This window comes from Rhipicephalus microplus, chromosome X, assembly GCF_043290135.1.
Source record: "Rhipicephalus microplus isolate Deutch F79 chromosome X, USDA_Rmic, whole genome shotgun sequence".
Classification (NCBI taxonomy): Eukaryota; Metazoa; Arthropoda; class Arachnida; order Ixodida; family Ixodidae; genus Rhipicephalus; species Rhipicephalus microplus.
In genome coordinates this window covers 111,334,491-111,358,463 of record NC_134710.1, presented here as the reverse complement: position 1 = coordinate 111,358,463, position 23,973 = coordinate 111,334,491, and the positions used below count along the sequence as shown (strand labels likewise).

At 43.8% G+C, this 23,973-nt stretch overlaps 1 long non-coding RNA gene across 1 annotated transcript in view; it reads right to left on the bottom strand.

The window, feature by feature from the left end:
* Positions 1–2,569: 2,569 nt before the first annotated feature.
* The window catches only part of LOC142776950 (uncharacterized), a 62,566-nt gene continuing 41,162 nt past the window's right edge, over positions 2,570–23,973 (bottom strand). The window contains exon 3 of the long non-coding RNA XR_012887881.1: positions 2,570–2,861. This is a non-coding gene — a long non-coding RNA (uncharacterized LOC142776950). The remainder of the gene's footprint in view (positions 2,862–23,973) is intronic.

Here is a 23,973-nt window from a genome sequence, read left to right as displayed (position 1 = left end):
TCAATCAATCTATCCACGCAATGAAAAGTTCGAGAAGACAACGTCAATACAGGAGCCTCTGATTGTGGTTGGATGTTTTCAGCCGTACAATGCGCATCGGAGAGCGTAACGTGACGTCATGTGTTGGACTAACCTGCCGCTTTGCATGATGCCGACGTTCAGATCTCCGACGAGTACGAAGGGACCGTGTTTGAACTCCGCCCTGTATCGATGCATTGCCTTCTCGATGTACTTTGTGAATGACTCCTTCTGACAAGTTCAGTGCCAAGTACATGGCCATGACTGCTGTCCCGGATAAAAGCATCACAGCAGCGTACTCCCCGTTATGGCTCTGGCTGGTTATTGGCAACGCGAGATCTTGAGCCGCATCAGGTAGCTTGATGTAGATCCCGACACCACCCGCAGGACGCTACGTAATTGCCTTTCCCCCTTTTTATACCTCTATCTCTCTCACTGGGGTTCTACGTGCAAAAACCACGAATGCACCATGTGGTACTCAGATTACATTTGCCTACCTGGATTTTTTTTAACGTATTCAAATCTGAGCCCCTGGATGATCTTGTATTTATCCCCATTGAAACGGCGACATCCGCGGCCGTAAATGAAAACCGCGTCCTCCTTAGCAGTGACACACCTTATCTGCAAATTTACATAGATAGGCCGCGGAGATAACGCCCAGTGTTGTGTGCAAGTCCTACAAGGGATAAGTATAGCTTTCTGCCGCGGGGTCATATAGGGCGTTCTACGCTGTGGAGAACCTCTCTTGTTTTGTATTATCGTGATGCATCCGTCGTTCCCAGGCTGAAGATGCTGTAGCCAAAGAATTCACGGAAAACGACCCGAGCATGACACTTGCCAAAGCGCTTCCACACCGCTATAGCGAACCTTAGGGAAGCAGATATCACACAGCTCGTACAATGAAGTAACTGAGAGCTGTAAGATTATCATACGCAGGCGTGTAATCAGAACGCCGACTAAAAATATTAGCTATGTCTTACTTTTAATATGGAGCGCATTGTACTGAAACGTCCATTTCAGTGCCGAAAGATATACTCTAAGCGGGATGGCATGAAGAGAAGCAGGGGCTGTAAGCTCCGTAGATAGTTATGCAACGACAACTGCCAGCACTGACGAAGTACATGGCGAGCAAGAAATTCGTGCACGTTCGTTTTCTTTATATGCGCTTGTTGTTCATTCTTAGTTTTTTCCCTCTCTTTCTTTTTTTGAATAAAAGCTCAACTTCTGCATGATAGCAAAGATTTGTCCGGTGCCAATGACTGCACTCCAGGTCACACGTCTTGCATGTACTTCTGCACTTTCAAAGAAACGACACAGAAGCCTGGCACGTCCCGTCAAAAGCACGTTTCGTCTAGAGAGGCGAGGCACACAGCGATAAAGACAGGAAGGGAGGAAGTACAAACCGTGTGTCCCGACGACGTCATTGAGCCACTAAGTTGTCCTTGGAGCGGGCGGTGGCGGAGAGCGAAACGCGAGATCCTGAGCGGCCCACTTAAAGGAGCCACTTCCCAGGAGCCATAAAATCGAAGTGCATCGCGCTCGTTTACTCGCGCTGCAGGAGAAGGGATCGATGCTCGGGAGACCGATGTCCCGCCTCCCTCAGTGCAAATAACGGCACCGGTGTCTGAAACAAAAGTCACTTTGCGACAGAGCACTCTGTCTCAATGGCAGCTCCAACTAGTGCTGCGACACCCGAGGTCCGCTTTTAGCCCTGATTTCGGCCTCAGCCGGCCACAGAGGGAAGCGCTCCCGGGTGCCTACTAAGGCTTCCCTCTAAGCCGCCGGCGTTAGACTAAATAAAAAGGTGCCAAGTGGATCGATGGCAGTGGCTGTCTGGATAAGCCAGTTTTATACCAGTGATATAGACGCTCCTCGTTGTCCGAGCTGTTGAGCACTCATTCAATCCTCTTCAAAGGCTTTCCACCTTATTCCTCGCGCAGCTGTTAAATGCGCGCATGCATTGCGCCACCACTAGTGTCGCTGACGAGTGATACGCTTGTTTTTGTGTTGATGTAGTATGTGTGGACTATGAAATGAAACGAGGACTACAACAACAGCAAAAATTAACACGTTGTCTGTCCCATTAAAACTGAGGCTTTCGTACTGTATTGGGAGAGAATATAATTTGTTTACTTTCGAATAACAATATAAACAAATGATAACACTTAAACGCTTGTGTAATGCCCGGATTGCGGGTACTTTTACTGTATTAAGAAGAAGTAAAGGATATTGGGGTCGTACGCCACGTTTGCGATTGCTTTTTGTGGAATGCATTAAGACTAAAACTGCCATTTTATCTTGTAAGTACGTCCTTATCTGAAATGACTTGTCCGCGTTGATCATGCAGCATGCCCCTTAATAAGCAGGGTTGGACCTCACTTCCAAAGCTTGGTGATTTGGGTGCACTTAGCAATCATTTTTCACTGCGCAATACCGCCTGGTTGATGCGTAAACATGTTACAGGAAATAATTAGCACTTTAGCTAATGTTTGCTTGTTAAATTGTAACTGTCGCTTGAAACGCAATAACAGTGTACACAGAGAAAGCAAACAACATTTCACAATTCATTTATTTCAGTGAAGCAACAGTTTTATCTTTTGTTTTAATACGCTCCATCGCCTGCGTTCACATACGCAGCGCAGTGGCTCTTTGTGCAGTTAATGAATATTTACAGATGAATATAACATGCACTGAATTTCAAAGGTTGCTTTAACAAATACGATAAAATCCGGTGGTCCTTCTTGTCACCTATAGGGAGAACTTCAGTGCAGCCGATGTCTTCACCAACACCAACTGGTTTCGAGATCAAAGGTCATTCTTTGACGATTGCTGAAGATTGTAACCTGCGAATAAGAATTGAAAGAACCACTTTCTACACGAAGAACATGCAAGTGAAAGCGCAATTGTGTCATTGAACTAAACAGTGTAATACTAATTCTTATTTGCAGAGCTGAAAAACGAGTGATTAAGATACCAACGCATCTTTGACTGCATCTGTGTGTCAATCTGTTTAAACTGAGTATTTGTTCGAAGATATAATTGTTTCTTCATACCTAGAAAAAAGTGAACAAAGATAAGAAAAAATTGCTGTAGACCTACATATGCAGGGTAAAATGAACAACAGAACGTGCTTTGTCATCTTCACATTGCTATTGAGCCAGAAACGACGTGGTGATTCTTCGCGAGATTCGGCTGTTAGCGTAATCCAGCCGTTGACTGTTAAAAGTCGGAAAGAACACGTAAATTATCTTTCGCCACACAAAGAGGAATGTAAAACTGTTTTAGTACGTGTTGAAAAAAAAACGTCCAAAGAGCAATTAAATCTATACGAATTTCTCAGAAATAATTTTTTCTCTCTTCACGAAAAACATTGTCGGGCTCGGAATAATTTATGAATTTAGAGAGTTTCTCTAGTGACCTCCTGCCAGAAAGAAGTGCATAAAATTTTTCGCATTCGTGATCTTTCATGCTCCTTTCGGTCTGCAACAGAATTCATCTGCCACACAAAAAGGCGTCCTGGCGAGGCGATGTAAATTAGTGCCCATCTTTCGGCGCAAACACACAAAAATGCGAGCTATTAGATGCAAAGCAGCTCTTTGACTACCTTATGTAACGCTGTCCCTCCGTAGACCCCACTACGCATGTTAGCGTCTCGCGTCTCGTGCGAGCCCAAGAAGACACCCGCAAAACTACCGCTCGCCTCTCCCTATATATCACCTCACAAGGCCAACACAGGCAGCGTCTGCTAGTGAAAAACGGACAGCTCGCGTTGCACAACCGTTCACTGGACAACCGCACACAACTGTTCAACTGTTACTTGACTATCGCTTGATGAGCGCCAGTGTCAACGCCACCACCATTAAGGGTTATGGAGTAGCCGATCCCATACTTGTGCGCCAACATCTTATATATCATATCAATAAAAGCAAAAAAAGCGTTAGCGCCTGCTGCTTCGAATCGTTCCCTTAAGCGGGAGATGTTCCATTTTTATTGCATTTCGCTTCGATCGTTTTTCGCTGTATGAAAAAAAAAAGATTTTTCAACACAAAAGCATTTTATGCCGAGGTGCACCCCGGCTCCGCTGACGTCCTTCATTCACGGATATGACGTTGTAAAATAAATCCTAATAGATTGCAAAGAAAAAAAATGACACTGTATCAGCGTGTTTCATTGCCAATGTTGTCGAAACGCGATAGTAGAGTGACTAAAATGTTTATTTTATCTTCTGCGCAAGAAATTCCGTGAATGGGATTCTGGAGGCGCTGCGTGAGACATGAGCGCCATCTGGCAGTAATCTTGGAGAACGAAAGCATCTATATGTGCATGGCTTTCGATATAACAAGCGTGTGGCATACGGGCATTCGCGCGCCACGTGCCTCGGCCCGTTGCCGGGCTAGTTGGTTGGGGTTCATCATTTATATGGGTATAGTGCACCACGACAAGAACACAGAAAGAGAGAGAGACACACACACACAGTGCTAACTTGCAACTAATGTTTTATTTTCGATCCCACATGTTATTTATACAATAACATTAGACCAATAAAACCCGGAAAAAGATCATGTTGAGATACACCACAGCTCATGCACGCGTCATCACCGATTGCGACAATCTGCACTCGCCAACGTCAAAGTGGAGATTCTAGATACTTCTTTTCTTCAGCTGACAAAGCTATGGAAGCTAAACTCACACATTTTTCTTTCATTTTGTCGATTTCATAGGCTTCAATGATTTCACGCGTAGTTCTGTCACGGGCCCCATAGAGAACACGGGTGTTTTGAAACACAGGGACGCAACCACACCTCTGACAGTGAAGGGCCAAATTGTAAAGCTTTTTCTACGTTGTGCTTATGTTTCCTAAGTCTATCGTACACACACCTTCCAGATTGGCCTATGTACATGCAATCACGAGTCAAATTAGTGCAATAGACTGCACCATGATAACAATTCACGAATTTTTCCTTGTGCTTGATCTTACAATACCGTTTCCCGCTACTGTCTGCATTAACCCTATATTGCACATTCCTTGTAACCGCTCGGGAGGAGAAAACTACATCCGCACCAGCCTTTCTCGCTATCATTCGCAAGTTATGCGAAATGACATGCATGTGGGGCACTACAGCAACCTTGGCCACCTTAGTGGCGGCTGCCAGGTCTCTGACGTTTGCCATTCCTTTCCTGCTTATATTTTCAGCAACGCTGGTTAACAGGCGCATGGTATAACCAAAGTCCAACAAACGTTTAGCTTGAGCCCACGAGCTTGCATCAAGCTTGTGGTGGCACGGCTTCATCAGTGGATTTTGAAAACAGGAATTTATCACCGCACACTTTGCCAATTTTGAGTGAGTGGACGTGAACAGAAGAACCGGTTTGTTTCGTCGTGGTTGAAAGCTTCAGCATACTCCTGCTGGTGAAAAATACAGCCTGATGTCACAGAATGTTTTGAAATTGTCATTTGGCTTCATGCGTCAGCACCAGTGGAAATAACACTGTCATGAACGTGGTTGGAGTTTCTGTCACAGCCGCGTCGAAATCATTATGGTTATTATTGATCCCTCACATATCAGAGAGTCGTGTACAAGTCAAAACAGCAGTCACATCAGTGTGCTTCACACACTCGTCCAGAATCTTATTACGTTTTGCTGAAAAGGGGTCGCTCAAGTACAGGGCTATACAGGAACCTATACATATGCCGTTCTTTTGTTTCACAGTGTTTCCATTCCACGTCGCACAGGTCGAGTTAAGATAAAAGCAAAGGAGCTCTAAAAACTGTTAACTCGACACACCGGCTCTATTTTCAAATTGAACCGCTCTTACTCTGTCGATACCTTCCGACACACACATCATCAACTCGGCCAGAAAGAGCTGGTAATAAATACCTTTAACATGAATCGAAAATGCTAAAAGATTCGCATTTTCATTCCCTGCTAAAAAATCTAGCACTTGTTCCTCGCAAAGAACCACATTGCAAATAATGGGTATTTGTACACAAAAGACCGTCACTGTAAGGTGATCTGTTAAAAATACAGAAATGAAATGGTTGTTGGAAGCATATGCTAAGATATGCACATAAGTTGCTTCTTTTGCTGTGACATAAAACGTACCACGCGTGTGTGTACGCGTTTGCAAATGAACGTGCCACAGTACGTGTAACAACTGTAAAAGTATACACTGAACAGCGCAATACAAAATAATAACATAACATTACTAACAACTACTGCACATAAACCTCGACTCTACCCTTTACACACATTCATTTCCTTATCAGTGTGACAGTAATTAATCAAGTATGCAATATACAATTATTAAGTTCGCTTAAGCTTGCTTTACTGCAAGCTTTCACGTTCCTTGAACCTTCATAAATGATTAACAGCAGATTATCCAAGCTATTTCCCCAGAGAGCATCCAAACAACCAACATACGAATGGCCTCAGCAGTAATGTGCAAAATATAAAAGATACTCTAAGCATATCTCATGAAATGCACAGTAGCAGCCGGTTATATTAATACTGCCACAGAATAAATATCGAAACGTTCACATGATATCAGAGGTCCAATATGAGGTTTTTTCTTTTCGCCTGAAAAAAAAAAAAAAGCAAATCTGCCCTGCTTAATGCTGATTTTGTTTGTTTTGTTTTGTATCGTTACCCTCGATCAGTGCATGGCAACTGGCAAGTGAATTTAGTGGTTTTAAATCTGGGAGCACTTCAGAGAAATCGAACAGAACAAAAAAAAAAAAAGCGAGAGCGCGACTTCGCCGCCACACCTGGCCACACATCGCAACGTGGAGAAGGCGGCGATCGAGGTTACTTGGGTAGTAGCGCCATCTAGTTTACTGTCGCGGAACCTGTCCGCAGCCGTGCGGTCAGCGAAGCTGCCCGGGGCCACGAAGAAAGGAAGTTGAAGCTGGTGTTTGGTTAATACACGACAAACAAGTTCTGTAAGCTACCTTCAGTGCCCTTATCTTGATTGATTTGTGGGGTTTAACGTCCCAAAACCACCATATGATTATGAGAGACGCCGTAGTGGAGGGCTCCGGAAATTTCGACCACCTGGGGTTCTTTAACGTGCACCCAAATCTGAGCACACGGGCCTCGACATTTCCGCCTCCATCGGAAATGAGTGCCCTTATCTTAGTACCGTACTTTTTCGCACCCACATTCTTTCTGACCTCCTGAATAACTACGGCGTCTTTCCTTGAAGGAGATGCATAATGACAAGGGAGACATGAGACGGGGCAAGCAAACTGCAAGATAGCCTTAGTGGGAAAATGTCACTGCACGCACACGAAAAACAAAAAAATTGGCCAATTATACAAGCAGACGTTCAAATAAGATTGTTAATTCCAAAGGCGGAAGCGGTGCGGTTGAAGGAATTGCGCCCGATTAGGACTTCAACAGCAGTTGTTTTGTGAAAGTCAACAGCACTATTCGAAGGCATAACACGGAGACATCCCTACAGAGGAAAGTCAGTTTTCCTTGTTTGTTTTCGTACTGAGTGCGCACCCAGAGCTGAGCTTGATCACGCATTATCTCTTCGTTGATCCCGTGGCCCCAGATAGGTGACCACTAAACTCATTCGCAACGTTCCTCATTGTTCACCACGTTTGTACATGATGATCACAAATAAAAGGGAAAACATAAGCTTTAAATCAGGCATCTTAAGGTTCCTTGGTATACAAGTCATGTCACTGATGTTTACATGTATGTAAGTGCTGACAAGTTTATTCCGGCATTAGAGAGGGCTTGAAACTGCACTTTTTTAGAAGCTTCCAAATAAAAGCCCCATAAGATTGATCCTGCGAATAAAATAAATTCAGCAGTGAAAGATATAGCGCACAAATGTACTTGAACTGAGTATAGACCTCGTTTTCTTATGTATTTTCGTGCATGGCGCAACAGAAGCAGAGGCGTAGCCAGGAGAGAGCTTGGAAGTGTTCAAAGATTCACACTTTCCCCTCTCTTGAAATGAATTTTCACATTTTTTATGTAGATGTACGCCTGCAGACAAACAAACGCACGCAGTAACACGCATAAAGGGATTCTTCCTTTATTGTTTTAATGACTCTTGAATGGCCTTTTAATATGACTCTTTCAACAACGACCTTGACAGTGTCGCCCAATTATATCCTAAGCTCCTCTTTCTCTGAGGAGATATGTTTGAATTTTGCCTCCGAATTGACAAAGGACAACTATACTCAGTTCTTAGACACCGAATTGCAGTCTACGAATGACAACGCTTGTCGGGTGTATAATTCAAGGTCCAACAAACGCTGTCTACTGTTAATGATTGCACACTTTAAACTCGTTAAACGTGACTTCATCATGTTTACCTGCCTCTCCGCCTTACAGAAATCTTGTATACAGCATCATCAGGTCTCACTCGACAGGTCAAGCGTATTCTATCTGCTGGCTGTCCGCAACACTTAGTAGCATAAGCGTGCGCACGACTCCCTTTCAGGAGGGGGGGGGGGGGGGGGAGGCGAAGGTTCCTCACAGCGCTTCCGTCTTTATTATGTCAACGTATGAGGCTGACATTGCGTCCCCACCCCCTTCAGTTGCGGCGTCTCTCTCTCTATTATGTCAATATAGCAGGCTGACTTTGAACCCCAGCTTAGGTGACAAAGCGGGGCGTCCACCCCCATTGCGCACGCCTAATGACAGCCTACTTCAAAAGCTAAAATACTCAGATAAGCAAGAGGTACATTTAAATAAAAAATCATCTTTCACCATGCCTTATTTCAATTGCCTGTCCTACAACGCTAAAAAGGCGCGCAATGGTATGTGATTCGCACCGTTTTCTCAGCGCCTTGCAAACTCAAAAATGTCTGCCGACTTCTGACATGATTAAAGCAAGGAATGACATGAGAAGAACCATCCGATGAATTTCGCTAGTTGAGTTTCTAACAATATATACGAGATGCCCCTTTCGTGTGCAAATGGTCCTTGCGAACCGGCATGAGCACCAATCTCGCTTTGCATTACAAGAGATGCGATTACAAAAACTGTTTGCCTCATCTGTAAAAGATTAAATAAATGTCAAAGGCTCAGTCTAGAGCTGAAAGGGAAGCCATTGAGGCGTTCTTTTTCGCAACAAAGGGCCGCCTGCTGTGTCACCTCTCCTTTCATATCACTGTAACGGGGTGAAAAAGAATTCTTAGATGCACACACCAGGTCACTCCTGTGCGCGTGATGAGCGTGCATTCTTCTTGCTTTTAACTGCGTCCCTGCGATCGTTCTTTGCTCTTATGTGTCCTATATCGAGGAACCTTTAAACTACCTCCTTCTTTGCGTAAATAAAACGTCATTTCGGAAGTTCTGCGATTGTGTACGTGCGTATGTGTTCTTGCTTTGGTCGTGTCTTCTTCGCGTAGCCTAGAACCTTTGTGAAACAATGTTCCACAACATTTCAGAAAGATTTCTCACCCAACAATCATTGCATCAGGGGCTCATCAAGTGTTCCTGGATTTCTGCGATGTTCAGCGTTATACCACATGTTGCTTATCCTTGCACTAGCCATTAGCACCAATTACATTTATTATTGAACAAAACGAACAATATGGTGTATGATACGTTAAGGAACTGTGTTAATAATATTTGTTGCACCTACCAAACAATTTATTCAGAAACTTCATAAACTATAAAGTGCTCTCTCACACTTTTGAAAGCACCCACCAGAACAGTAGACTAATAAATTCATCGACGAAAATCGATTCATAGCCAGATAGGTGAACAATTAATCAATACTCGATTTAATCGTACTCAACTATTCATGTTTTGTTGTCTGCTTATATTTATCGCATCCTGTACAGGTCAGACTAAGAAAGCGTCAACGCCGATCTATTTTAGTCACCTTGAAGCCCCCGGGTAAGTGAACTAACCACTGCCACGCGGAGACGAGCTTCAACTGAAACCTGTCGAGTAGTGTGCATTGTTACAGGCACAGAATGTTGTCAAGCTGATAGAAAAAAAAACAGCGTCTTGGCTAAGGTCAAAGACTCGATCCTCGGTGGTTGAACAGCAGCAAACTAGGCAAGACGCATAAACATTGCGATGTTAGGAAAACAGCCAGAATTTGCGTTCCACCGGAATGGCACACCCTGAAGAAATCGTGTGTTAATTTTAGAAGCCGCAAGATAAAGAATGCTCCAACTGTTTCATGCAAAGGTCTTCCGGGTGGGAGGACTTGTATGCAAAGCAGCAGCTAAAGGGCTCATGTGGTAGCCATAAAGGAACACGAAGTTGAAGACTATGTAAGGTGCTGCCAGTCATGTCAGAGTAAGGTGCAAAAAAAAATAATTCAAGTGTGTACACTCCGCCCAACGGCGCGGCGCGTCCAGATAATGTTCGACCCTTCCACCTCCTTTCGGCCCCCATGTCACAGCGCCCCCCAAGGAACTACGGCCGGCGCATGTACTATAGAGGACGAGTTGCGTGTGCGTCCGTAACCGCGTCGCGTACGTGAGAACTCAAAGTTAGAAGTATGAGCTTTTTTTTTCTTACACTATATATGCAGCCAACTGCAGCTTTCGCCGCACGTGGCGTTTTTCGGTCGCGTAAAACGTGGTATGCATTTCTAGCTCTAGTTGCTAGCGTGCACGCTTAAAAATATAATATGTGGTGAAAAAGACAAAAAAAACTCGCGTTCACCTCACCGCGCTTGGTGCCCCATGTCGCAGCGCCTCCCACGAAACTGCGGCCGGTTCTTGTACTAAACCCGACCATTATCTGGACGCGTTGTCTGTAGCGGCGGGAGGATAGTGTGCAGACCTGAATTATTTTTCTTACGCCATGTGTCAGAGCGACTGGCAAACCGACCCCAAGGGCCCATTCATTATATGATCTAACTAGAACAACCTTGGAGTTGTTTACATATTATTTAGCGAGCCCAGTCATCATGAGATATATATTTTTTATCGTGGCAGATGCCTACAGACCATGGGCAGAGGTTGAATTGATGGCGTCAATGAAGGCTACTTTCATCGTGACAAGCTGAAGAAAAATTTTTGGGACCATTGGTGCTCCACCCGTTACAATGTAGCAGCGTTCACAAGTGTTAGTTACAAAAAAAATTTAAGTGTGCGTGTAATTAATGCACCTAATTACCCGCCCATGATAGAGGAACAGAGAGAATGGTAAGACAAGTCAAAGAAGCGTTAAAAAAGCGCGGAGATTGCACTAAGAAACAGCCCAAGGCTTGGCACAGCGAATCACGGGCCCGTCGCAGCTCACCGGGTAATCAATTTCTCTATTTCTTTATATTAATCTATGGAGCATGGGTGGCTCTTTGGTTACGTCTCCAATTTTCTCTTTCTCTCTCTCTTTCTTTTTCTCTCATCTCTCTTTTTTCTTTTATATCCATATTGATCTACTTCACTTCTTTCTTTTTTTCCTTCTGTGTTTTTCTCTTTGTATCCTGTCTTCTCTATTTCTTTCTTTTTTGTTCCTTTCATTTCTGCCTTTCTTTATCTGTATTTCTCTCTTTCTCATTCTTTATATGCTATGTTTTACTATTCCACTTCCTTTTTTTCCTCCTCCTCATCTCCCTGAAATCTCTCCTCCCCATACTTCACTTTCCTTTTCTACCTCTTTACTATAGGATACCGTACAAACCAATGCTACGCTCGGTCAGCGTGCCTGGATAGGCGAGCGATCGCCTTCGGATCGTCAGTATAAGCGAGTTGGAATGCCTCCGCCTGATGAAATATTCTATTACACAATATTTTACGTTTCTTCATATCTTGCTGTCTCTGTTTTGTTCCCTATTTCTTTCTTTCGGCCTCCTCTTCCCACACATTTTCCCATGCTTTGTGCTTCTCTCTGGTTATATGCCAAACAAAAGGGCGCAGCTGTACAGGGAGCGAAGCAGAAGAGCGAATTAAAATGACGAAGAGAGCACGTAGGTGTTCATGATTTTGATAATTCTGGGTCAATACATTTTACATTGCCCTAAAACAGCTTCGCTGTTAAAGCAACAGAAAGGGTCGACAGAGCACTAGATTTCGTGGTTCCTGTTTAAACAGTATATATACGCCACCGCATTCTGTCACAGGGAAAATCGCCAGAATAAATAATGATGGCGTGAAGGCTGAGAACCGCTCTGTACCAAGATAATTACCCCTGACAGCCTTCGTCTGAGGTTCACTGGTCAGAGACCAAGACGTGCTGTGTCGGTGACGCTGTCTCCTATAAAAGCTTCACTCCAGGTTCCAGCTAGAAAGCTTCCAGAGTGGTGGTGGTAAGTGGCCCGGTATTGTACACGATTCAACTGTACAAGAGCGAGCCCCGTCACAGGCTCCAACCAACTGAAAAGTGCCTGGATGAGGTCTGAAGCCTAACAAGATACGAGAATGAGATATCCGGCCAGGTTTTTCGCCACGGAAACATGACCATAGCCATAGCTGACGAGCCCAGAAGTACCCAGCCATCCCGGAGCAACCCACTCAAGATCCGATCGCAAGACTCCCACAGCCACAGCTGAAGAGCCCAGTAGTATCCCAAAGGTCAAGGAAAATCGGGCATCGGGCTAGTTCGTTCTCCATTATCCAACTGTTCAGCGCAAAAAATAGACACATTCCATACAGAATAAATGAGGACAGCACGGACTTCGAAATTGAATTTTGCTGCAATGAGACACAAAAATACATGTATATAGCCGACAAAAAAAAATAAGACCACAACTCAATGCTAGATAACGAAATCAAAAGAAAAAATGAAACCGCAAAAAAGCAAGTAACAACCCCTGAACACAACTTCGCGAAGAATTAAAAAAGGCCAACTTTTTTTTTAAACTGAAGGATTACTGATACAACTTTCTTTCGCCATTGTTGCAGTCCTCAATGATGATTATGTTGCCTTCACTAGGGTGAGCCGCAAGAACTCGTGTTTTCTCAAACAGGGTTTGTCAGCTACATCCCGAACAATCAAAGGCCAAGAAAGCATGCCTCCCCCCGTTTCTTACCTTAAGGGTCGAAGCTTCTAAGGGTGTGAGTCGTTCTCTCCTCTGTTTGTATGTAGTATGTATGTAGACAGCTCTAGTTTATGAATTGCTCACTAGATGGCGTTGTGTGTGTATGTCCTCTGGAATATATCACTAAATAGCGTTATTAGTTTTCGTATAGTTGACGATGAAAGAGTATGAATGGCGCTGTTATAAAAAATCACAGCAATTCAAGAATCGGACGAACGTACATGCGATAAATCATGATCAGCGTATCTCTGCGATGACTGGAACGGAGGCGGCCAAGCCTACCTATCATCCCAACAGCGTGTGTAGCCTTCATTTTAATATGTTCAATGTGATCACGCTAGCTCAGGTTTTGATCGTACAATACACCCAGACATTTAATACAGTTAACCTGGGGAATTATTCCTTGATGGGACTGAAGAGAAATAGTAACTGGTACGTCCAATGGAAAAACTATTATAGCACTTTTAGTTACGTTCAGATTCATATGAATGTTCTGAAAACAGGTTTCCAATGTTGCCAAATAAAACTGTATAGTCGAATGTTGTAAATGAATATCACAGTCAGATGCAAAAAACGCAATATCATCTTCATATACATATACTTGTACCTTATCACTCAGTGGTATTGAACTTAACGAAATGTTAAAAAGCACAGGCGATAGAACAGAGCCTTGAGGAACACCTCTCGTTTGGCTATATACTTCGGTGTGGAAACACCTCGTTGGGAGCAGTAAAATATTCTGTCTTTTAAAAATGCCTATATCCAATTCGTTATGTACTGCGAGAACGTTAGCTCTTTTAGGGTGTTGATAAGAATAGGATGTTCAACAATATCATATGCCTTGGCTAAATCAAGGTTTACTAGGGCCGCATATTGTCGTCTGTGGCGAGCGAGCTTTATACGAGCCTCTAAATCAACGTGCGCCCACCATATAAAGTAACCTGGTCTAAATCCAATCTGACACGCACTGAGTATTGCATTATCTGTTATGAACTTCGTAACTCTAATGTAAAGTATTCTTTCTATTAACTTAACTACGTGTGATCTTAAAGCGATCGGCCTAATGTGATCTATCTGCATTCCTAGTCCCTGTTTTTTAAGAATAATATTTACGGGTGCTGTAATAGCTTTACGATTACGGAGAAATCAGAATAGAGCTTTCTTGTTGCCGCTCTTGGATAGATAGCTATACCGTTTTTCTTCATAATCGTCTTTCGCTAATGAAACTGTTCTCTTAATTGTAGCTTTAGCAAATAAATAATTTCTCCAATTACTCGTACATTGGTTGGTAAGGAGTTTTTTCCATGCAGCTTTGCGGTGTCTATATTCTCTGGCACAATCCAGATTCCACCAGGCAGAAATGAATTTTCCTTTTGTTGGAGATATAGTGAACTGTGACTTTTTAATTGTACACTTCACAGTGGAACAAAGGCTCATTGCTTTCATATTTGATTCTTGACGTACGTGGCCTCCTTCTTCCTCTTCTTTTGCCTGAGAACACTAGTGCCTCTGAAACATTTCTCATGGTCTTTTTTTTTTCTGCTACTATGCCTCTCTAAAACGTGCCGTTTGCAACATCATTAATGTCGCTCACTTGCTGAGAACAACCTAAGGAATGTTTATAACAGTGATTCTTCTCAATTCCTTTTGAAGGCATTGCTGCTTTCTTAGTACCTGTTTAATTCATGAGGACATTACATAATCAAAATGTGATCATAATGGCAAAAGTATATGGAAGTGATAACTGATAGAAGAAGCGTATTGGCGATTTGCGGTACGCAGACTAGACTATGCCCTTTAAGCAGCATAAAACATACACTGCCTGAATGCCCCGACTGAGTAAATAAATAAAAAGAGGAAGCGAGTGGGCCTCATTTTTTCCAAATATGCGAAAGAGTAATATTTTCCCAATGGGCGGGCACCAGATGACTCAGATAAATAATGTATAGGTGGTGGAACATAACAATTTTCTGGAATCCGGGCTAGATAAATATCGGGGCTCCATTATATACCAAGAACAATGCTGCAAAAGTGAGCAATAGATCAACCCTCGAAGCTTATGAAAGAGAAAAAATGCTTTTAGTTGAGTTATTATTATTATTATTATTATTATTATTATTATTATTATTATTATTATTATTATTATTATTATTATTATTATTATTATTATTATTATTATTATTATTATTATTAAACGAATATAAACAATATTTATTATTTATATTTTTTCAGGTAAGTGATCTTGGAGTTGTTTTTATTTTGATAGCATGCTAATTTTTTTTGCTCCCATTAAACGTATACTATCACGCAAGGCCTTCGTTCTTCTCGGCTGTGTTTGCAGAATCTCTCGAGAATTTAGTGCTCCTACAGCCTCCCAGAAGTTGTACATCGCAATATGTCAACTTGAGTATGCATCTGTGATCTGGAATGGCATCGCTAAATTTGTCGAAACTCAATTGAGTGAGTCCAGAAAAAAATTCCTAAGCATTTACAACCCTCCTTTCGCTAGAAATCACTCTGGATCTCGTTCCAACACTTTCAGAATATTATCATTGCCGTTACTTCACTGCCGAGGAAACCGCGCTGACCGGTTATTTCTTTACAAACTAGTTCCCGGTATGATATCCTCCCTTTTACTTCTCAGTTTTGTAAATTTTTGGATTCCGCGTAAGTTAAACAGAGAGAACCGACCATTCCATGCACCTGCCAACTTCTTTCAACACTCTACTAATCACAGATTAGAAAGTCTACGTAATGTTAACTTTCATTACCATTATGTTTTTCACAGTCCACTGTCATTGTTTTTATCTCAGCTCTCCACTGTCTAAACATGGTTATTCACAATGTAGAGATTCTTCCCTTTCCGTCTTTCGGGAAGGTTTCTACGTAGTTGTGTATATTCCTCTTTATTTTTCATTTCCTCTCCATGATTCTCGTCTTGTCTGTTTATTTTTCTATTTTGCGCGCGCCTTGATTATTATTATTATTATTATTATTATTATTAGTAGTAGTAGTAGTAGTAGTAGTAGTAGTAGTAGTAGTAGTAGTAATAGTAGTAGTAGTATCATTATTACTAATGATTTATTTATTCACAAGGTGAAATATGCGAAGTACACCAGTGCAACGGCCGTTATATATAATTTTAAGCGGAAGGCAAAAACTTTAGTATATCTGTAGTTCCCGCAGATGCCTGCACCGATGTTCTCTTTGAGGCCAATATGTTGCTGCGTAATCTGGCATTGGTAACCTCAAGAAAGAAATAAGGTTAGTCCTCAGTTATAGTATTATTCAGGACCTTTCACAATATCTAACGAACAAACGGAGAAAAAACGCCGTCCCAAAGTAGAAATTAAGTAGACCCCAGAAACTGTGGCTCATACCCACACTGGGGGATTGACCAAGAACTGGTTAGTTTTTAAAGGAAGCTATGAAATTGAAGTTCAAACATTGAATAATTAAGACAGAAGTGTAAATGAATAAAAATTAAGAATTAAGTCTAAAACAATAGGTTTGGAGCCATGAATTTATTAATCTGGGGAAAAATAATTTGGATAAGTAGATATTATAACCTAAGTGTTTTTGTACCTTTGAAAAATTACCGTAATGCATCAGCAATCTCCTGTCACCGTGACCAAGGGACAAAGCCCTGAACGACAGTAAATTTTGTGCACTGAGATCGAACCTAAGAAATTGAAAAATGGCAGTAGAAAGTATCTTTTACTTCAGACCATTCTGTGATATCCACACTACGGTTCACCTTTATCCACTGGGCGAAGCGAAAGTACGAATTTTCACGAGGAGGAAGTTGTCAATAAGATATGCACATGTGATCGCTAGCGCGTCTGATAGAAAGAGTTCAGTCGAGATAAAACATGCGTTCATCTTGGTTGACACACTGCACATGAGATGACGACGAAGAAGTAGAAACATGGGACAGGCGGTGACGATGTGTAAGTTTCTTTGTGGGTTTTTTTATTTTAGCACACTAAAGTTTTTTTTTTTTTGTGTGTGTGTGACCTTGAGAGCTTATCTTATTAATGTGTAATGCCTAAACGATTCAGTTTCAACCCATTCCCTCAATGCATGAATCAGTTTACTAAGCAAGGCACCGTCCGATTCATGGCCTATTCTCCAGCGTGGGTTGCGCCAAGCTCTTGAGGAACCAACGAAGATGCGCAAGAACAGGCAGGCTTTGAGGCCAGTATGTTTATTATTCTTCGTCCTCCTCTCGTGTGCATTGTATTAACCAAAATGACCACATACAACTCATTCAAGCTCCATTTTTATACAAACAATAATTCTCAAGCAATGGGATACCCTTCCTGAAACGCCTATCAAAAACCTTGATTAATCGATTGAGACATCACACCGAATGTGACTAATCTATTAAAGGCTAAATTTAATAACGATTAACGATCGACCGATTAAACATTTTAATTGACCATTCCTAAGTTACGTTTGCCTTTGGCTAGCAACTTCATTAGTAAGCGCATCTTTCCGACTGACTGAAACTAGCAGTAACAAACAAATCAAATGTAAGAGCTTTCTAAAATTACGATTGATTGATTGATTTGTGGGGTTTAACGTCCCAAAACCACCATTTGATTATGAGAGACGCCGTAGTGGAGGGCTCCGGAAATTTTGACCACCTGGGGTTCTTTAACGTGCACCCAAATCTGAGTACACGGGCCTACAACATTTCCGCCTCCATCGGAAATGCAGCCGCCGCAGCCGGGAATCGAACCCTCGACCTGCGGGTCAGCAGCCGAGTACCTTAGCCACTAGACCACCGCGGCGGGGCTTCTAAAATTACGATCACATGTTCCTAATGACCGCTAAGGATACCCCCTTTTACGTACGCCGTGCCGAAAAGACAAGCCTGGTGGTTAAGACAGTCAGTTAAAAGGGGCGTTACGATAGCGAATCGTCAATTACGCATTCACCATTGTCGATTTCTTCTCAACTACATCACAAAATATCCACATTAAACACTTAGCGTTGCCCTCACTCTGGGTATGCTCATTGAGCATGACCATGCGCACACTAGAGGTAGGTAAAGCAAACTTTCTTCTTTTTTGTTTCGTTATTGCCACCTCTATAATTCATTACAATCCAGGGTCTTAAGTTACACATACGCTTCCTCACATAGTACATCACGTATTCATTCAGATGCAGTCTCCCTAAATATGCGAATTTGTATTTGTTTCTTCGATTGCAATATATATTAGGCGCAATAAATGCTTGCGGAATTGATTTTAGGATTATGTCTTCAATTGGCATAGCCGTGAAGGAGGGTGAATGGTATGGGGTAGTTATATTAGCAGAGCAAGTGAGATCCTGTCTTCAGATGGAAATAAGGAGTTCTGGCTTCTGAGGATCGAATTTGATGGCAATAAAGGCTTCTGGCTTCTGAAGATCGGATTCGATCAATCCTCATAAGCTATTCATCCCTTACTTTCACGCACCAATATTCATCCCTTACTTTGACGCACTTTATATTTTTTTATTTTTGAGTATTGCCAGTCTCTTTCGGAGACCGTAGCAGGTGGGCCTACTAATTGCACAATCAGGTACAGAAGAAAAGAAAACAGAAAACAAACAGAAATCCAGCGCTGTGATCAAAAAGGTATACATTGTAAGTTTCTTAATAATTGTGAGTCAAGATCTAACTATACATATAGCAATCGCATATAAAATATACAAATTCATATACAAATAGACAAGGAATATATAAATGTACACGTAATATAAATTATCACTGAAAGTATAAATCAAATCAAGTGCTAGTGGATAACTTACAGCAAACGAGAAAACAAACACTCTGCACTGTGCACTAGGCTACTGATATGCTTCCAATAGTGATGAAATAAATCCGAGGCTGGGAGCGTTGCTGTTTCATCAGATGATAGTTTTTATTTTTAAGCGAAAGTATGACAATGAATGCGCGTTAATTATCGAGGGATCTGGACAGTTTTACTCTCTGACTGAACGTGTAATGAATGAGTGCTTGAAAGTGTCATTGTGGTTTTAGAGTACTCTTTAAGTGTGAGTGAATGTTTGCGCCCAGTTACGCAAGACTCTGCTGGATGGATGTATAATGATGTGTCAATTTCATTACAGTTGTGAAGTATCTGGGAAAGAAGTTTCGCTGGAACGACGTGTACGTTAACTATTGTATCAAGCATGAAGTCAATAAAGCTCAGCAAAAAGTAGGGCGCATGTCGCACACCGGGTTTGTGAATCTCTCTAACAAGATTCTGCTCTTGCCGAGGAAATTCTATATGCTTACCTCAAACACTGGCGTCATCAACGCTTTGTTAAACTAAACAGTGAAAACTCTATGAATGGGAGTCGCTGGGTGCCCGTGCTACGCACTTCTCCAAGTTTCACACCAGTGGATCTGCCATAGATTTTATTCAAGTTCCTATTTTAATTCCTGATATTTCATCGGTTTCAGCGTAGCATAAAATTGCATTTACACACACACACACACACACACACACACACACACACACACACACACACACACACACACACACACACATATATATATATATATATATATATATGTGTGTGTGTGTGTGGTGTGTGTGTGTGTGTGAAAGAGAGAAAGACAAAGGGAGAGAGATGAACAGAGTTATATATATTGTAAAGACAGCACTGCTGGGGCGCGGGCGCGGGCGCGTGCGATAGACTAGGCTGTGAAGTAGAGAAAGAGAAAATTAGAATAAAAACAGCAGGTTGTTGTTTCTTGTTTTAAATGCGAATGCATTTCTTAGTCGGGCTATGTCAGGCGTCCGTCGGGATCCGTTCACCGCCCCCTCCCATAGCAACAGCTGCGGACGCACGCGCCCTTAGTAATCGGAGCACCCACCATACCTCTCACCGTTCGCTCTCTCTCTTCCTGCGCCCACTTTCCCGTCCACTCGTGGCACTCTCGACCATTCGTTGACTGGGCGCCTCTCAAGAACATCCGGAAATGTGTGCACGAGACGCCACTGTGAAGCGCCAACGCCGAGCCGAGAACGCTGTTGGTTTTGTTCCCTTCATAGTAGTTTTAACTGTGTACGCTAGCTACTAGAGCTGGAAATGCATACCATGTTTCTTGCGACATAAAAACGCCATGTGTGGCGAACGGCGCTATTGGCTGCACAGCGTAAGAAAAAAAATCACAGCATATCTATGGAGTGGATGATATTAAGTGGAGCGAAGCGTCCGTCCATCCATCTATACGTGTGTCCGTCTGTCCGTGCATGTATCCATGCGTCCGATCACGTTCGAGAATGCAGACGGTGCGCAGGTAACACCGACGAGACGTGAGGCAAGTAAGCCCAGCGCAAGCGTCTTCAACAAGCCCACCGCTTTGCTTCGTTGATGCCCCACCAATGATCCACCACGTACGGCGACCATCCAGAAGACTGAAAGAGGCACTCGTTCTTCGCACACTCAGGTAAAGCGCGCGCAGCAGCCAATCGGAGAATGGTGGCACTTCGGAGAGTCGCGGCAGAGCAACGCCATCTAGGAAATGAGATGAAAATGGTCATCCATTTCTTTTGCCTTTTTTTGTTTCTCATCTCTTTTTCTCTCAGTTACGCGTGACCAGTGACAAGGTTAGACAAAGAGGAGCTTCGCCCCTAAAGAAGGAAACATTATCATTCTAACGTTGGGTTCTCATGTGCGAAATGCCGCTATGGACGCTACGCAATGCATGCACATTTCCTCACGATTCGCTTCGAGGAGGGGGGGGGGCATTTTTTTCTTTCTTCTCGACAATGGCGCAGTCATCGAAATCGAAGCCTTGAGCCTACCACCGCATGTGCACGTGCGTCCTGAGCGTTTCATACCCGCCAGCCAAGCAACACCATCCACGCTGTCTCGGCCATGAAACCCGCCTATCTGTCATCGCATCAAGCACAGCTCGGGGACGGCAGCTATGCCTCCTCGACGCCTCACAATCTCTCCATGCTGGGAAGGCCGTCCGGGAACGGCGTCCAGGCCTCCTCGGAGTGGCTCAACGTTCCTTCGTCGGTGCCGCGACCCCGGTTCACGCCAAGGCACCACGTGCGCTTTTCTTGTCTGGGAACGTGGAGCGTAGATCCCCTCAACTGGACTCTAGCCTCCCATCAGCCTCCCACGGATGCCGTTCACGTATCCTTGGCAACAGATTCTGCCACCGTGAGTTCCGAAGACGTTGTGTCCTCAGCAGAATGCCAACCTAGGCTCTCTATGTAGACCACCCGACAGCGCCGCGGAGCTTCAACATACCATTGCGCCACTCCACGTCACGGCTCAGGCCCTCATAGCATCGAGCTCCCAGCTGTGTCCTGCCATCTTGCGAACATTTTGCTCACTCAATGCCATGTTGGCTGCGGCTGCCTCAGAAAACATTTAGGCAAGCCCACCCGAAAACCACTGTGAGCTCCGGCGTTCCCTCACGCAGCTCTAAAACCAACTGGGCCACTTGGTGTCGGCACACTCCGGGTTCTTGCATGCATTTCACCATCGACACCTTTTTGGTTGGTACCGCAGTTCCGAGGTTTTCAAGATGACGTCGTGTGATCGATCGAGGCCATCAACTCACTAGACACCCTCCACGCTGGCCGGAAGACTGGACGTGGATAATTGTTATCGATGACCTTCGTGGTGCGGCCAAAGCATGGCACAAATACGAAGGTGTGCAACGACAATCCTGGCCCCAATGGTGTGCAAGGCTGACTGCTGTTTTTCGGCCCCTTTCTGACACTTGCGGCCACCTTCCTGCCAACCACCTTCCTGCAGCAGATGGGAGATGTGAGGCTGACCATGCACCTCGCGCGTGCACCTCAGCCACTTACCACCCTGCCAGCTCTCGTCGAAGGAGATAGGGCGCAGCGTAGCTGAGTCGTTTACCGACGTGCTCGCTCCTACACATCTAGCTCACGTGGGACGCCAGCTCGATGTCTCATCGGAGTCCTCCATCCCGACAAAAAATAACAAGACCGCCCTCGAGCCTCAGCAGTTGACGATTCCGCCTCCAAGCTCTACATCATCTGGTCACGTGGACCCTGTCCTGCCGGACGAGCCACGACTCAACGCACCCTACCTGTCTATGAGTGCCCGTAACATCACATCTTGCAATGTATCTCTACAGAAAGTAGTCATGTCCAGTCATAACGAGGTTGGCCCAGACCAGTCTCAGCCATTGGTATGGACGCCACAGTCAGCGGACGCCTGCGCACGTGCTCTCCATTCCCCGAGAGACGTCTCTCGTGATTCTTCGATAATGTGACAGTAGCTAGAGCGGTGGCTACAATCTTCACCCAACAGCCAACGCCGTCCCCCTGCAGTACCTGCAGCAATGCGCCCAGCGCCATCGCCCGAGGATGAAAACCTGCCACTACCACATCGACACAGCCAGTGGCGTCCATGGAATGTGCGGTAGTCCACCTAGAAACCGACGTTGAAGTCATCATTACTGACTGTAGGCAGGCATGTGGCAGTTTCACTACTGGCAGAATAAATAGAAACATGTTCAGAATTACCAACCAGAAGCCACCAACGACGTCGACATGATGATCTGGGTGCCAGCTTATTTCAGCACTTCTGGCAACGAGATAGCTAACCTCGTGGCTCGATATTTGAACCACCGGGCTGACGCCGAGGAAACAGAGCGAGTGAATGCATGTGGTCTCATATTGAAATCGGCAAATGCACCAAGACAAAGACAACAAAAACAAACACATAGAACTATATGTGTGTTTGTTTTTGTTGTCCTTATCGTCATGCCCTTGCCGGCTTCAACATGTCGCTATACCAACTATCTCGCACCCAGCCTCCAATTAAGCATTTAGCGTCGTTCCAGGACGTCACGCAGCGTTACAAGCTAACTCGCAGATCCCCCCCTTAACTTCCGCCCCACCCCTCTCCGGGTACAAAAGTCACCTAAAAATCCGCAAAGCCGGAGAATCCTACCGCGCTATGCACACACTTCCCGCGCTGAACCAGAAATCACCTCATAAGCCCTACAGACTTTTTTACTCGTCTACTGACAACCCGGGCCCATCAGCACATAGTAGAAGGTTGTTGTAAATCCCGTATAAAATAACCAGACCCTCACCACACAGACACGCTTTGGGAGAGAGCCTTGGCCAGCTACAACCTCGACGAACAGCTAGGAGTGCTCACGAATGTGCAGGACGTGGCGCGAGCTCAAGGCGTCTTGTACTAATGATGCTTTGCCTGAGCTATCTTCTCAGAAGAAGACAGTCGCTCCAAAACTGAAAAGCATGCTATGTACGTAGATTGAGTTAAGTTTAGCATACCAAGAAATGAGTATTTATCCTTGTTAGATGATAACTGAACAATATCAATTAAATTTTTGGCTATGCAAATTATTTGGAAGGTTTTAGGCCTTTGTGTGAGGTGGACTAGTCCTTGATTTTCGTTCTGTTTTTTTTTCACCTTGTCCTCCATCCTTTGTTTTCTCGTACAAATATGTCTTAAGTCAATAACAAGTGCTGTGAAATACAGAACACGCTAATAAGGTATGTTATCTTACAACCCACCACAGTGGTCTAGTGACTATGTATGTATTTGTTGCACTCCACTACAACGTCTCATAACAGACTATTTTCGGGCTGCAAGACCAAAACAAACTTCTGAAAATTTTAAAAAAAATTACATTTTGAGGATGTACGTTTTAAAGAGACGATCCATTTATGAGGGCTGCTGCAGTTGGGCTCTGCCAAACTAGAGACAGCCAAGATTTCTTCAACATGTCCTCGAATCACAGTTCCCGGTCGTTTTTGCATTTCACCCCAGTGATATGCAGCCGCAGTGGGTGAGAAACAATCTCGTGACCTTGCGGCTGGCGGCGCCACATCACAGTCGCCAATCAACCTACAATGGCAGAAGTTTTGAAAATAAACGTACAAATAATGATACTTTAAATAAAATAAGAAAATCTTGAAGTGATAGATCAGAATACCACTGGAGTGAATATTTTCT